The following is a 15,511-nucleotide window of genomic DNA, read 5'->3' on the forward strand; positions in this document are numbered from 1 at the left end:
CGAAATAGCACCCATCTTCTCTGAGATCTTCCCAGTCGTGTGAATTTTGCATTCCTATTTATTTTCACAGAGAAATCAGGCTATAGACGATTCAGTCCTTATTCCTGGGAATGGATCACACAAGACAGGAAGTTGAAGCTTGGGCCAGGGTCAAGGGCCGGAAGTGAGCAGGCCCCGCTGCCCATAATGCAGTAGACGGGTGAGGGGAAGGGTACCACGGGGTCATGCTACGGATGGTCCCCATCCAAGGTGGGGACTCCGGAGTTGGGAGGTGCTGTGCAGGTCTGGGAGAGCAAGGGGGCCAGTTCTTGGAGGATGTCAGGTGCCCATGGCAGGCCTCGCTGAGGTGAGAGGGAACTTCTCTAATGGCTCTGGCCACTCCCAGCTGGTCCAGGTTTTCCAGGATCTCACAGAACAGAATGGTCCTCTCCTTCCAGCAGTCTTAGAGTTCCCGCCAATGACAGGAGACCGGAGGAGCCAGCTTTGGGCTGCCTCACCTGGGGGCCAGGAGGGACCTTGGCCCATCACGCTCCCAGGAAAAAATGGCGTCAGATTTTTCTCCATGTCACCGGTTGGTTCCCGGCTGGAGCTCTGACAGCTAAACAGACACACTTCTTGGTTTACAGGTTGTTATTCTCTCACTGCAAGTATCAGCCAATATTGAGTTTTTAATTATAGTCAATGCATAATTTTACTTGCTTCACAGCAAATTAAATAAAGAACTGGCAGCACATTAAATAAATGGTTAAATTGATCACTTTTGTTTTCTCCAAGTCTTCAAGTGAAACTGAAGCTCCGGGCAGATGTGTCTATCTAGGAACTCCAGACTCTCCAAGGGACTACTGCTGTGCCCAGAGCTGTGACAAAGCTAAGCTACTGCCACCGATACAAGGAGTCAGGGCACACAGAAGGGATACACTGATATTGGCAATTTAAATAGCACCGGTCACACCCATACAGTAAGCTAAAATACTTAAAATCAGTGAAACTGAGTCTCCCTAAAACCTAGTTTCCTTGCTGAGTTTATGATTAATCTCTTTATCCAAAACTTTATTCTCTTCCCCGCCCCCTCGCTCCCACCCACCCAACCTCAATCCCGTGCTAACTGCACACTAATGCACTAGAGTCAGATGACTGAAACTGTTGTTGTTGATAACATAATTGATAATATAATTGGTTGTTTCTCCAGGGCAAGGTGAGCTAACAGACACACACCCACACCTACCACCCTTGTCATGGAGTGCCAGACCAGCAACATATATCTTAGGCATCCTGACTCCCAAGACTATGATTAAGAAATGTCACAAGGCGATGATTAACCCCAGCTTCTTTGTTCCTCCCCTTTAAGAAAACCTGGTAGGATGCTTGTCTCCAATCCCTTGCGTGGAGCCCTGACATAAACGCTGACTTTGCCACAAACACCCACGGTCAAAGTTTGGCTTTCTGCACTGCGGGCCCACAAGCCCTTCTCAGTTCCAGCAATATGGCAAATGAGAGTGCTGGTCTGAATAAAAGTCAGTCTTGGCTTGCCACTCTTTAAAAGTCTAGGCAAATCCTTATGTTGCTGACACACATGTTTTAATTTGTTGAAAGATCTCTAGAACAAAAAGAGAAGGTAAAACTTCATAAATATTCAAGCACATCTATACTCTTTCCCACTGAACTGCAGAATGCTAAATAATTCTGTCAGTTGTTCAGTAACATTAAAACCCCATCCTTCTAATCTGTAATTAGCTAAGTGGTCCCAAGACCAAATTACATAGTACTTAAGAGCACAATGAAGATGAGACTGTAGAGAGGATCACAGCTGATTGCTGCACTTGGCAAGTTTACCCTGCAGGTCTGCAGGCTTTCACTAAAGAAACTCCCTCATGCATTTATGACTTTATAAGTGTTTGGACTAAACTAGAGCATGCTTGGATTAGTCCCATGGGCAGAATCCTCAGAGGATAGTCCACTGATGTATCAGAAACCTTTACTGAATTCTCTGTGATCTTTGCCAGATTTTTACCCCAAAGGATTCAAAAGGCTTTACTCATTTTGGAAAAGGGGCTGACCTCAAGATTAGTAGCTGTTTGATATTTGACTTTTTAGTGATATTCCGCTTTTTAGCTGGAGGGATGTACAGGTCTTTGTTAGAATTATGCACTAACGGTTAGGGGACAACTGACACCATTGTCCTAAAGGACAGGAGAGGGAAGAGAAGTGACTTGATTTAAAAACTCCAACAATATTTTAACATTTCTTGTCTTGTCTGCTTTATGATATTCTGAGAGCCCTGACAAGCTTTTTCTTTTGGCAATTTTTTAGGTGAAAGTGTCACTGCTCCTGTTTTCCACTATGTAATGAAAATAGTAATTATCCAGCTTGATGCGAGGTTTCGAAGGCTACATACAGTTGCTGTTTTGATCGCATTTCTTGCATTAATGCAATTTATTTCACTGAGATAGAACACAAAAATTCCATTGTGAAAACCGCTTGAGAAGTGAAAAATAATGCTTAAGTAACCTTTTTACCAATGTAATTATTGCTTTGAGGAAAGTCATTGAAAAACCAAAATTTAAATCATCTGTGTCTCTGTTGAGATAGAAATGATAAAATACCATGTTAGTGCAAGGGTTTTTTTTTTTCTGAAGTTCATTATTAATTTTACTTTTGATAATTCCTGTCACTATGTCAACGGCAGAACATACTTGGTCCAAATTAAAACTAATTAAAATTTATTTAGGGAACACAAGTGAATAACAATGTTTAACAGTTAGCACCTCTCAGAATAGAAACTCAAGCAGCTGACGAGAGGAAGCAAAAACACGCGTGGTTTTGACTCTTTCAAATGATAGCAAAGACTGAAGTTTTGCTTATGTAACTGATATAAATCAAGGATCCTACATAGTCCAGTCTTGGACCCAGTCCTGCAGGAAAATATAATTAAAGCAATTCAAATCTTATCTGTCTCTTGAGAAAATGCTAAAGGTAGGCGTATATTTTAAATCTCCAGCAAAGGTGGGATGGAGTAAAGGGTGGGAGGGAAGTCCAAGAGAGAGGATATATGTATACCTATGGCTGATTCACATTATTGTATGGCAGAAACCAGCACAACTTTGCAAGCAATTATCCTCCAGTTAAAAATAAATTTTAAAAATCTCCAGCAGAGTTCCTTAATGATACTCTTTGGAGTCCTCTCTCTCTGACCAGTTCTCTCCCTTCGCCACACCAGATACCCAGCCCCAGGCTTTTCCATCTCCACCCGTTCTTTCTCTACCCCGGTTTTCCATTTGTCCTTCAACTTGGCCTCCCAGGTTTCCTTAGATTCCCATCAGATTGCTATTACCCAGACTCTGGGTGACAAAGAAAAGTCCAAAGCACACCGTTCGTTATAGGAGGGTGGCATCAGAGTAGGTTCAGTTTCATATCAGATTCATTTTTCTTGATGTGTATCTGTTCCTGAGAACATGAGAAGCCAGTGGCAGAAGGATTTCGTCATCAAAGTATTTCCTGAATTAATCAAGTGGTTAGGCCCTGGAGCTGTGGGGGCCACGGCCTTGCTGTAATTCCTGTGAACGTTGTTTTCTGTCTTACAGCCACAGTGCACGCTTCTGCCGTGAGTCCCATGTCAGACTGCACCCCGCATCAACATATCCTGTGAAGCTCAGAACTTCTCTCTCCTTATACTTTACAGATGTACGTAAAATTTCACGGACGCTTTCCCTTTAGAAGGAGAATACACACACACACACTTTTTTTTTTTTTTTTTCCTTTTAAGCCCAGGTACAGTTGCCCTTGATGAAGGGTGGGAGGCCAGAGGCATAACCCCTAGGCCACATCCCCCCGCTGAGGGGCCTTGGGGAGCACAGCATGGACCATGAGTGTATGGCTGTGGCACCATATTTGGAATCAGAAATGTCTCTGCTACCTGAGACCCAGTGGGCTGAGACACACTGACATACACCCACCTCACTGGGGGGATGTGAGGGTGAAATGGTAGACGGCCGGATCTCAGCAAACGGTGATTTCCTCACTACTGTTAGTCTCAAGGGAACACAGAAGAGAGAGAGTAAGGTGGACAGACGGGGGCAAATCCACCCCAGCCCCTGGAATAAAACCAAGATGGGGTGGACCACATGGAACGGAAAGAAACCTGTTTGGCACGCTGTAAGAAGCATTTCTATAACCCAATGATTTGAGACCAGTAATTCCTACAAAACTGTCAGCCTGAGCTGCCCGGGCTTCCCATGTAGCTCAGACAGTAAAGAATCTGCCTGCAATGAGGGAGACCTGGGTTCGATCCCTGGGCCTGGAAGATGCCCCAGAGGAGGGCATGGCAACCCACTCCAGTATTGTCGCCTGAAGAATCTCCATGGACACAGGAGTCTGGCAGGCTATACAGCCCATGGGGTCACGAAGAGTCAGACACGACTGAGCAACCTACACACAAGCTACCTGGCACTGAGGTAGGCTGAAAAAAAACCAAAACAATTGAATCTAAAGACACTGAGCACCTCAGACAGGCTGAAACAGCAACAGAGGCAGCTCAGTGGGTGTGAGCTGATAAAGTCCCAGGGCCTGGGAAGTCCAGATTTTCAAATGAGGCTCATTTGACTCTTGAGCTGTCAGGTAAGGATTCCTTGAGCCTGTAAACTGTAAAATGGACTCTCTTGGGGGCTGAGAGCTGACCCCTCTTTCCCGACTCTCCTGAAGGGAAGCCACTGCTCTGGGGTCCCAGGGAACATACGTGAGCTGGGACTCCATGAGGGATTCCGGTTGGTGTTCATCAGGAGAGCCGCCCCACCGACACATCAGTGACCCACTGTTGCCACCTGCTGGCTGATAGAAGGAGGTGCTCGGCTCAGGAAATGAGGGTTTGGCTGAGGGGCAGCCAGGCTCCTGCCAGATCCACCAAAATATAGACACAGACAGGGTTTTCTCCAAGTAAGTGACCTGGGGAGGATCCACAGTTATTCCTTTCACTAATCCCACAAGAAGGCGGGCTTTTGTAAGAGCAGTACCCTCATTCATACATTATTTAATTAGTCAATTACAAGCACTTTTATCACTATAGGCCAGGTAGCCTGAGAGGCACTGCAATGGATTGCCAGCCCGCACTGCACCTTCAGATGACATGATCAGTGTGATCTTCTCCCCATGCACTGAATTAAGCTTTACATTTATTCACTCCGTCACGAACAGTTATTATCTGAATGCCTACCTTGGGACAAACTCTTGGGCCGAACGCTGAGGACACAAGAGTGAGCAAAATCAGGCACTGTCTCTGCACTCACTGGTTGGCAATCTAGAGGGAGAAAGAGATACTAATCAGATCATCACGCGAATAAATGTAACGGTACACAACTGTGATACATACAATAGAAAAATAAAGAGAGATAAGGGCAAGCCTGAATGGCTTTGAGCAATCCTAAAACAGAGCTTTGGGCTATTTGATATGCATTAACACTACTTAGTCTTTTCATTCTTTCACCCAGTCTTCCATTGTGGGGAGCTTATCCTAGGGTAACAACCAGAAAATGGCCTGGTTTATAAGAATATCCACTGTATGACTGTCTATAAAAGCAAAAACATAAAAAAATAAAGGAAATCATCCAAAAGTCCAGTGATAAGGGATTGTTTAAACAAATTATCATAAATGCAAAACCAGAATATTCTACAGCCATTAAAAATGAAAATGTAGACACATTATTTGACTGGGAAGCTATTTTTAATATACTCCAAGCTACAGAAAAGTATACATAGTAATTTCATTTTTAAAAACATTTTTATGGGTATTTTCTTCCAGCTCCCTACTCCATAATCAATTCTTTTTCTTGTTACTGTTGGGTCCTTATGATCATCACGCTAATATGCTGTTATTTTCCCCATCCCCACAAAAGGGCACAAAAGAAAAAGCTTCCATTGATGACCTCTCTCACCAGCTATGACTTTACTTCCTCCTTATGCTTTGCAATAAAGCGCCTCGAATCCCTCCCTTCATAAGCCTACTCCAGTCAGGTTTTGTGCAAGTCAAGGTCACCGGTGGCTGCCATATTGCTAAGCCCCGTGTTCATTTCCAACAGTAGCATTTAACACAGTGGGCCACTCCCTCCTCCTCCAGAGCTGTTCACCTGGCTTCCAGAACCTACCCTCTCTTGGATCTCCTCCTGCCTCAGTGCTTCCTTCTTCTCAATCTTTGCTTCATCCTCCTCTTCCCAATCTTATTTTATATATATATATAATTTACAACATTATATGGGGTTTCCTAGGTGGTGTTAGAGGTAAATAACCCACCTGCCAATCCAGGCGACATAAGGTTTGATCCCTGGGTCAGGAAGATCCCCTAGAGAAGCAAATGGCAACCCACTCCAGTATTCATCCCTGGAGAATCCCATGGACAGATGAGCCTGGAGGGATACAGACCATGGGGGTCACACAGAGTCAGGCACGACTGAGGTGACTTAGTATGCACAACATTATATGTTTCAAGTGTACAACACAGTGATTCAAATTTTGAAAACTTATACTTCATGTATAGTTATTATAAAATATTGGCTGTATCTTTTGCTGTACAATAGATCCTTGTAGCTTATTTATTTTATACACAGTAGATTATACGTCTCAATTCCCTACCCTTATCTTGCTCCTTCCCCATTCCCTCTCTCCCCTGGTAACCACTAGTTTATTCTTTGTATCTGTGAATCTGCTCTTTGTCATATTTACTAGTTTGTTATATTTTTTAGATTCCACATATAAGTGATATCATACAGTATCTGTCTTCTGTCTGACTTATTTTACTAAGCACAATACCCTCCAAGTTCATCCATGTTGTTGCAAATGGCGAATTTCCTTCTTTTTCATGGCTGAGTAGTGTTTCAGTGTGTGTGTGTGTGTGTGTGTGTGTGTGTGCGCGTGTGTCTGTGTGTCTGTGTTGTGTGACATCTTCTGCCAGGGTCCAGCCCCGGTGGATCCAGGGTGATTCGAAGGTGGGGGGACGGAGTCGGCATCTTTGGAAAAATACATATTTAATCACAGATATAGAGAGATTAGAAATGGATAGTGTAGTAGGAAGATCAGTGGAGAAAAAGAGGCTGAATAACTTGGATTACGTGGAATAGCATCCATGCTCCAGATGGGAATTCAGCCAGGAAAGCAAGAAAGAAGCGACATGGGGGAATCAGTCTTTCCGGAAACTGATCCGATTTCTTTATTTTTGGGTTTGCTTATATACCTTTTGTTACACATAGGGATGAATACAGAGTCATGCGGGGGTCAGCAGTCCTGACCTTTATCAAAATCAGGTGCTTCGCATAAATGTATAAAAAGAGGTCTTAGGGATATTACATCAATCTTCTGGCCATGAGTGAGACCTGCTGACATTTTATGATCCTTTCTTTCTGATAACCAAAAAACTTATTTTTTCCAAGTGTGTTTTTTCTTAAACCAGGCACCACCCTCCAAATAAAGTTGCATTCCTATAGGGTGAGGGTGTAGTGAGTTACAATCAAGAAAGGAATTTATTTAACCCAAGGTTAACATGATTAGTCTTAAAGGTTAATACTTATTTCTCCTATATGTTAGTTATATTCATTAGAAGGGTAGGGAACATGGAGATTTAGCAGCAAACATCAGCCCAACAACTGAAAACCCTTTCACCAATGCTCCCCTTAAGATCTATTTAGTCTTAAGATATGATAAAGTTACATTTTTACATAGCAAGGACACAGTGATTTATAACAAAGCACAGTGATCTATTACAAAAGAGAAAATCCATTAACTCAAAAAGTCTAGTATTGCTAACATCAAAAACTACTGTATTTCCTTTTCTATATTCCAAATACATTGATTAATATATTCCCAGGTGCTTAAGGATATGGAGGCCTGGCGGCAATCATTGACTCAACAAGAAGAAAAATCCCTATGCTAATTAAGACTCTCAAAATACTCCAAAACTCTCTGTGCTGTTTATGGTTGAGAGGTAGTAACCAATCATGTGGCAGGAGTATGGATAATTCTGTCATACAAGCTAGTCTGTCAGCAGAGAGGTTTGACCTGAAACATCCTTGTCCCACCCGGAGCAGGGAATTAGCAGCAATTATTGACACAACAAATGAAAAACCCTTCACCAATATGATTCCTAACCAACCTATTATACTAATAATTTCTAACTCCCCAAAAGAATTTGCCTTTAATAAGTCGAAAACATCTCATGCCTCTCAGGTTGGGAGGCTGTAAACAATCACATGTGGCCGGACAAACCTATACAGGAGGGCTGGATAACCTTCAGAGGAGTCCGTAAATTGAAACACTCTTGTCACGCCCAGGAATTTTTATTGCCTTGGAGCTGCACGTTTACTCTTTCTCCAAGAAAAACGGTTATGGAGGAGAGCATAAAACAGACTCTGGTTTTGGGGTAGATGCTCGGGAACAGGGGGTTTCCTGAGGCTTGATCACGCCTTTGCGTATGCCAAGCCTCCTTCCTCATGACCTTTGCCATGGGCGGAGTTCCTCACACTGGCCCCCGGCAATCCTCTTTATCCATTCATCTGTTGGCGGACACTTTGGTTGTTTCCATATCTTGGCTGTTGTAAACAGTGCTGCTATGAACGTTGGGGTGCATGTATCTTTTCAAGTTAGTGTTTCCATTTCCTTTGGACATATACCTAGGAGTAGAATCACTGAATCATATGTAGCTCTATTTTTAGTTTTTTGAGGAATCTCCATACTGTTTTCCACAGCAGCTGCACCAATTTACATTCCCACTAACAGTGCACAAGTGTTTCCTTTTCTTCACGTCCTTGTCAAAAGTTATCTGTGGTCTTTTTGATGCTAGCCATTCTGACAGGTGTGAGGTGTTAGCTCACTGTGGTCCTGACATCAGTTTTTTTCTCTGCCTATGCTCATTCCTTTGATCTTACTCAGTTGTGGTTTTAAGCACCATTTAACCTAGTCTAGACTTCTCTAAACTCCTGACTCCTGCATCCAACTGCCCGCCCAAACTTCTGATAGACACCTCAAACTAGCAGAACTCGTGATTTTCCTTCCTTTTAACCTGCTCCAGCAACAGCCTTCCTTAAATCACTTGTTGGCACCTAAAGCCTTCCTAATGCTCAAGCCAAAACCCTGCAAATCATCTTTAATCATCATCCTCTCTGTCTTTTGCATCCAGGTCCAATCCTCAGGAAATCCTGTTAGCCTTAGCATCAAAATATAGTTCCCAAATCCAGCTATTTTTCATCTGCCTCCCTTATCCGCTCAGGTCTCATCCACCACCATCTACTTGAATTGTTGTGTAGCTCCTAAATTGTCTCCCCTGCAGCTGCTGTCATCATAGGAGCCAGAATTGCCTTTTTACAACATGTGTCTCTTCTGCTTAAAGTCCTGCTGGACTCCACATCTCACACAGAATGAAAGTCTACAGGCGGCGCTGTGTCCCCTTGACTCCTAGGCTACACCTTGACCTCATCCAGCCAGCTCCCCATCACTCAGTCTGCTCCAGCCTGGCTGGGTTCTTTGCTCATCTTCAGCACACCAGACCCATTCCCCTTGGGGACCTCTACTGCTGATCATTCTGCCCAGAATGCTCATCCCACAGGTATCTGTGCCTCCATTAAGTCTTTGCTCAAATGCTTCATCCTCACTGACCCTCCGACCTACCACACTTACAGCTGCAATCCCCTCTCCAGCTGTCCTGATCTCCCCAGTTCAGTTCAGTTCAGTTCAGTCACTCAGTCGTGTCCCACTCTTTGCGACCCCGTGAATTGCAGCACACCAGGCCTCCCTGTCCATCACCAGTTCCCAGAGTTCATTCAAACTCACATCCATTGAGTCAGTGATGCCATCCAGCCATCTCATCCTCTGTCGTCCCCTTTTCCTCCTGCCCCCAATCCCTCCCAGCATCAGAGTCTTTTCCAATGAGTCAACTCTTCACATGAGGTGGCCAAAGTACTGGAGTTTCAGCTTTAGCATTATTCCTTACAAAGAACACCCAGGACTGATCTCCTTTAGAATGGACTGGTTGGATCTCCTTGCAGTCCAAGGAACTCTCAAGAGTCTTCTCCCAAACCACAGTTCAAAAGCATCAATTCTTCGGCACTCAGCTTTCTTCACAGTCCAACTCTCACATCCATACATGACCACTGGAAAAATCATAGCCTTGACTAGACGGACCTTTGTTGGCAAAGAAATGTCTCTGCTTTTGAATATGCTATCTAGGTTGGTCATAACTTTCCTTCCAAGGAGTAAGCGTCTTTTAATTTCATGGCTGCAGTCACCATCTGCAGTGATTTTGGAGCCCAGAAAAATAAAGTCTGACACTGTTTCCACAGTTTCCCCATCTATTTCCCATGAAGTGATGGGACCCGATGCCATGATCTTCGTTTTCTGAATGTTGAGCTTTAAGCCAACTTTTTCACTCTCCTCTTTCACTTTCATCAAGAGGCTTTTAGTTCCTCTTCATTTTCTGCCATAAGGGTGGTGTCATCTGCATATTTGAGGTTATTGATATTTCCCTGGCAATCTTGATTTCAGCTTGTGCTTCTTCCAGCCCAGCGTTTCTCATGATGTACTCTGCATAGAAGTTAAATAAGCAGGGTGACAATATGGAGCCTTGATGTACTCCTTTTCCTATTTGGAACCATTCTGTAGTTCCATGTCCAGTTCTAACTGCTGCTGCCTGACCTGCATATAGGTTTCTCAAGAGGCAGGTCCTCCCCAAACCCTGTTCTATTGTTTCCTTTTCACATAGCATTTTCACCAATTGAGATACTAAATAATCCACTTATTATCTGTCTCGCTGTATATATTTTTATTGACAATTTCCACCAACTAGAATGCATTTTTCCTGGGGAACAGAAATTTTCACTTCATTTACTGATGTATTCCAAATGCCTAGAACTGTGCCTAGCATGTAGCAATGCCCAGTGACAAAATTTTTTTATAAATGAATACATGGACAGAATCCTTTCACAGTATATATGTGTATCAAATCATCACATTATGTACTTTAAATATCTTACAATTTTATTATATCTCAGTAGAACTGCAAAAAAGATTAATCTTCTCCTGAAAATAGCATTTCCCTAGCAGTGGTTAATCCATAAAAACTTAAAAATTATGGGAAATCTTTTGACTTCAAGTAACACAAAACAGGGTTTGGGGATAGTGAAAATAAATACACAAATACGGAAATACATACATAAATGCATGGAAAGAGACTGGGTTATGCATATAAAATAATCCATTAACCATAAGTTTTCTGGTAGAAGATTAATAGGTAAGCATTTTTCTCTTTGTTCATCTGTTTTCTAATTTTCCTATAATAAAGTTGAATTATTTGACTAATAAGCTTTTCACTGAAAAAACAGGTTTACTCTTGAGGATGATAGCAGCTTTAATAATTTTTTAGTCTACAGTTCCAATGGTTCACCTATAAAAGAGAGGAGGTACGATGCTGGAAATGGGGGGAAGGCACCCACTCACACCATTCTGAAGACATGGTGATGATTCCCTGGCCAGACAGGGTGAGAAATTCTGTCTTGATTTGAGTTTCTCCAGAAGCAGACCCTGCAAGTAGTTGATCAGAGAAGTGGCAGGGTGGGGAGAGTGAGATAGAGAGAGAAGCAAGCCAATAAAGGCAGGGTTGTCAGGCCACTTCCAGCACGGGCGCCGAACACTGCATCCCAGAGCAAGCCCGGTTACCCCATCAGAGAGGGGAATTTATCCTCCGACAGCTGCTGAGGGCTCCTTCTAAGGGCATTAACTCCCTCGAATTTCCAACACGCCCCCTGTGTTCTCAGAGCCAGAAAAAAAAGAAAAGAAAAAAAAAAAGCCTCGGGCAGAGGGTTGCAGGTGTGGGCAGTCAGTAGGTTCCTCCAAGTGGAGATGAAGGCCAAGGGGACGTGGCTGAGCACGGAGAGGGCCTGCGGTGATTCCGTGGTTAGTCTCTGATTTCGCTCTTTGGGCGGAGCTTCCCTATCCTCCGTGGCTCGTGGATGTGGCCCCTGCCGGGTCCTACCTTGTCCATGACCTCCAAGGCCACCTGCGAGGTGAGCAGTGCGGAGACTGCCCTCTTGCGGAGACTGAGGAGGTTGCAGCCCATTTTCGGCCGCTGCGTCTTTGGGGCACCCAAGGCAGGACTCATTGAAGGCTTAGGCAACCAAAATTTTTTGTAGTCTGAATTCAAGAACTCTTTGGTCGTAGAATTCCTTCAAATACTTAGTAAACTGAAAATTTCTTTTGCAGTCATTTTTACGTGCCTGTATGCATACCTCGGGTTCTCTACCAGACACAATTCCCAAGCCCAATTTACTTCTTTGCATCCTAACCCCTAGGCTTCTCTCCCCCAACTTAGTGGAAACCGCCTTAAAGCTCCTCTGGGAAAGAAATGGGCCTGAGCATGAAGAGCATAGCCTTAAAGGACTTTTGCTACAGTGGTGAGACTGTCGAGAAATCCTAATGGGCTTTGTTTTGCTCAAAGCCTTTTCCCCATGTTATCCCTTACTCTTAGGGTTCAAAGCAGAAAGCTCCAGATTTCTGGACTCATTCTAATCCCCTTCATTTCTGTTCTTGAACTAGCCAATTATTGTCTGAGTTTGACTCTTCCTTGCACAGACTCATTAAGCAAAACCAACAAGAACTGGGAATTCCCTGGTGGTCCAGCAGCTAAGGTTCCTATAGTCAAAGCTATGGTTTTTCCAGTAGTCATGTATGAAAGTGAGAGCTGGACAACAAAAAAGGCTGAGCACCAAAGAACTGATGCCTTCAAACTGTGGTGCTGGAGAAGACTCTTGAGAGTCCCTTGGACTGCAAGGAGTTCAAATCAGTCAATCCTAAAGGACATCGGCCCTAAATATTCATTGGAAGGACTGAAGCCAAAGCTCCAATACCTTGGCCGCTTGATTCAAAGAGCCAACTCACTGAAAAAGACTGATGCTGGGAAAGATTGAGGGCAAGAGGAGAAGGGGGCAGCAGAGGATGAGATGGTTGGATGGCATCAGTGACTTAATGAACATGAGTTTGAGCAAACTCTGGGAGAGAGTGAAGGACAGGGAAGCCTGACGTGCTGGAGTCCATGGGGTCGCAAAGGGTCAGATACAACTGAGCGACTGAACCACCACCACCACCAGCGGTTAGGACTCTTCATTTCCACAGCAGGGCCAGAGGTTTCATCCCTGGTCGGGGAACTAAGATCCCACAGGCTGTGCCGCTTGGTAAAAAACAAACAAAAAACACTAACTTTGCATTTTCCAACTTCTTCTAAAGCCACTGGCTTGTCACATATTTTGCTCATGAATCAAAGACAACAGTTTTATTAAGTAATTTGCCATTATCTTCATTGGAGAAGGCAATGGCACCCCACTCCAGTACTCTTGCCTGGAGAATCCCAGGGATGGAGGAGCCTGGTGGGCTGCAGTCCATGGGGTCGCTAAGAGTCAGACTGAGCAACTTCCCTTTCACTTTTCACTTTCATGCATTGGAGAAGAAATGGCAACCCACTTCAGTGTTCTTGCCTGGAGAATCCCAGGGACAGGGGGGCCTGGCAGGCTGCCGTCTATGGGGTCACACAGAGTCGGACACGACTGAAGCGACTTAGCAGCAGCAGCAGCATTATCTTCATCTTTTCTGCCTCCAATACCAATTTTCTTGCCTTCCTCCACTGTGCTACCTACTTTAGGATCCCCAATCCAAGGGAGTAAAATTTATATTAATAATGATAAAACCATCTGCTGTACAGATTTCAATGGACTTAACACCATAAAAATCTTGTTCCCATTTATGAAATAGAGCTGGGTGGTGACCAGGCCAATGTGCCGCCCTCCTCCCTGGAGTCATTCAAAGATGCAAGATATCAAAGCCCCTTTCAATATGTGGGTGTCCAAGGTCACCCTGAGAGTCACATCCATTCCAGGTCCTTTCCAGCCAGTCAGAGACTAGAAGAGCATGGATAAGCTCCAGTGGGAGGACGGTGAGTCTCATAAAATTTCCCCTCCTATTTCATTTTCTAGAACTCAGTCCCATGGCTTCATCTAGATGTAAGGGGCGTGGTAGAAAGATGTATTCCTGGCTTTGTAGTCACAGTGCTATGCTACGGAAAGGAGGGAACCAATCTTTTTGGTGGATAGTTAGTGCATCCCCCACAATTTAAAAGAATCAGTTCAGTTCAGTCTCTCAGTTGTGTCCAATTCTTTGTGACCCCATGAATCGCAGCATGCCAGGCCTCCCTGTCCATCACCAACTCCCGGAGTTCACTCAAACTCACGTTCATCGAATCCAGCCATCTCATCCTCTGTCATCCCCTTCTCCTCCTGTCCCCAATCCCTCCCAGCATCAGAGTCTTTTCCAAAGAGTCAGCTCTTCGCATCAGGTGGCCCAAGTATTGGAGTTTCAGCTTCAACATCAGTCCTTCCAGTGAACACCCAGGACTGGTCTCCTTTAGAATGGACTGGTTGGATCTCCTTGCATTCCAAGGGACTCTCAAGAGTCTTCTCCAACACCACAATTCAAAAGCATTGAATTAAAACTATTCGGCACTCAGCTTTCTTCACAGTCCAACTCTCACATCCATACATGACCACTGGAAAAACCATAGCCTTGACTAGACAGACCTTTGTTGGCAAAGTAATGTCTCTGCTTTTGAATATGCTATCTAGGTTGGTCATAAGTTTCCTTCCAAGGAGTAAATTTATTGCAGACCCCAAGCTCTCTCCACTACACTTCCAAATCTTTCTGTAATTATTTCTTTGGACTCACTGGAATAGGGGAATTGGCCAGGATGCTGTTCTTGACCTTAAGGTGAAGGACCTTGTTCACCTCATTCAATTTAAGAAGGAAGCAAGGAAAGAATGGTCAGGGTGTCTTTAAATAACTGCTCCCTTTTCTATTTTGGTAAAAAAAAAAAAAAAAAAAAAGAAGAAGAAGAAGGAAGAAAGAAAGAAATCCTTCTCAGACTGAGCAATTACCAACGGCAGGTTTTGGAGATTTTTTTTTTTTTAAACAAACACTTGAAACCTGAACCTGAACCACTCTGCTCCTTGCTTCCTGAGTGAGGGTAGGCAGAGGAATGATGGCAGGAAGGAGGAGCCTGGAGCAGCGCTTATGCAGTGGGGCACTTTCCCATTAGTTACTTTTCACTTGAATAACAGGCCATAGGAGGTGGGCTGTTGGCTGTCACCAATGGCGCACTGCGGAATAGGCATTGCCTGCTACAGAGACGGGTTGGAACAGGCACTCTGGGGGCCATCGTAAAATCAATTTTGCGGAAGAAGTCACTGTTGTTTAGAACCAAACCCAATCAAACATGGAATTCTCTCCAGCAACTGATTCAATATGAACCTAACTCTTCTCAGATTCTTTCAGTCATCAAAGTCCCTGGCCCTCTCAGCCTAGAAGGAACAAGAAAATTTTCCTTTTTTAGTAGAATGTGGACTTTTGTGATTTAGGATAAAGTCTTACACACACAGCTGACTATCTGCTAAGACCAAGTTGTCCTGATCAGATCAATCCACACAGATGAGGTTCTGATTTG

This window comes from Ovis aries, chromosome 2 (assembly GCF_016772045.2).
Source record: "Ovis aries strain OAR_USU_Benz2616 breed Rambouillet chromosome 2, ARS-UI_Ramb_v3.0, whole genome shotgun sequence".
NCBI lineage: Eukaryota > Metazoa > Chordata > Mammalia > Artiodactyla > Bovidae > Ovis > Ovis aries.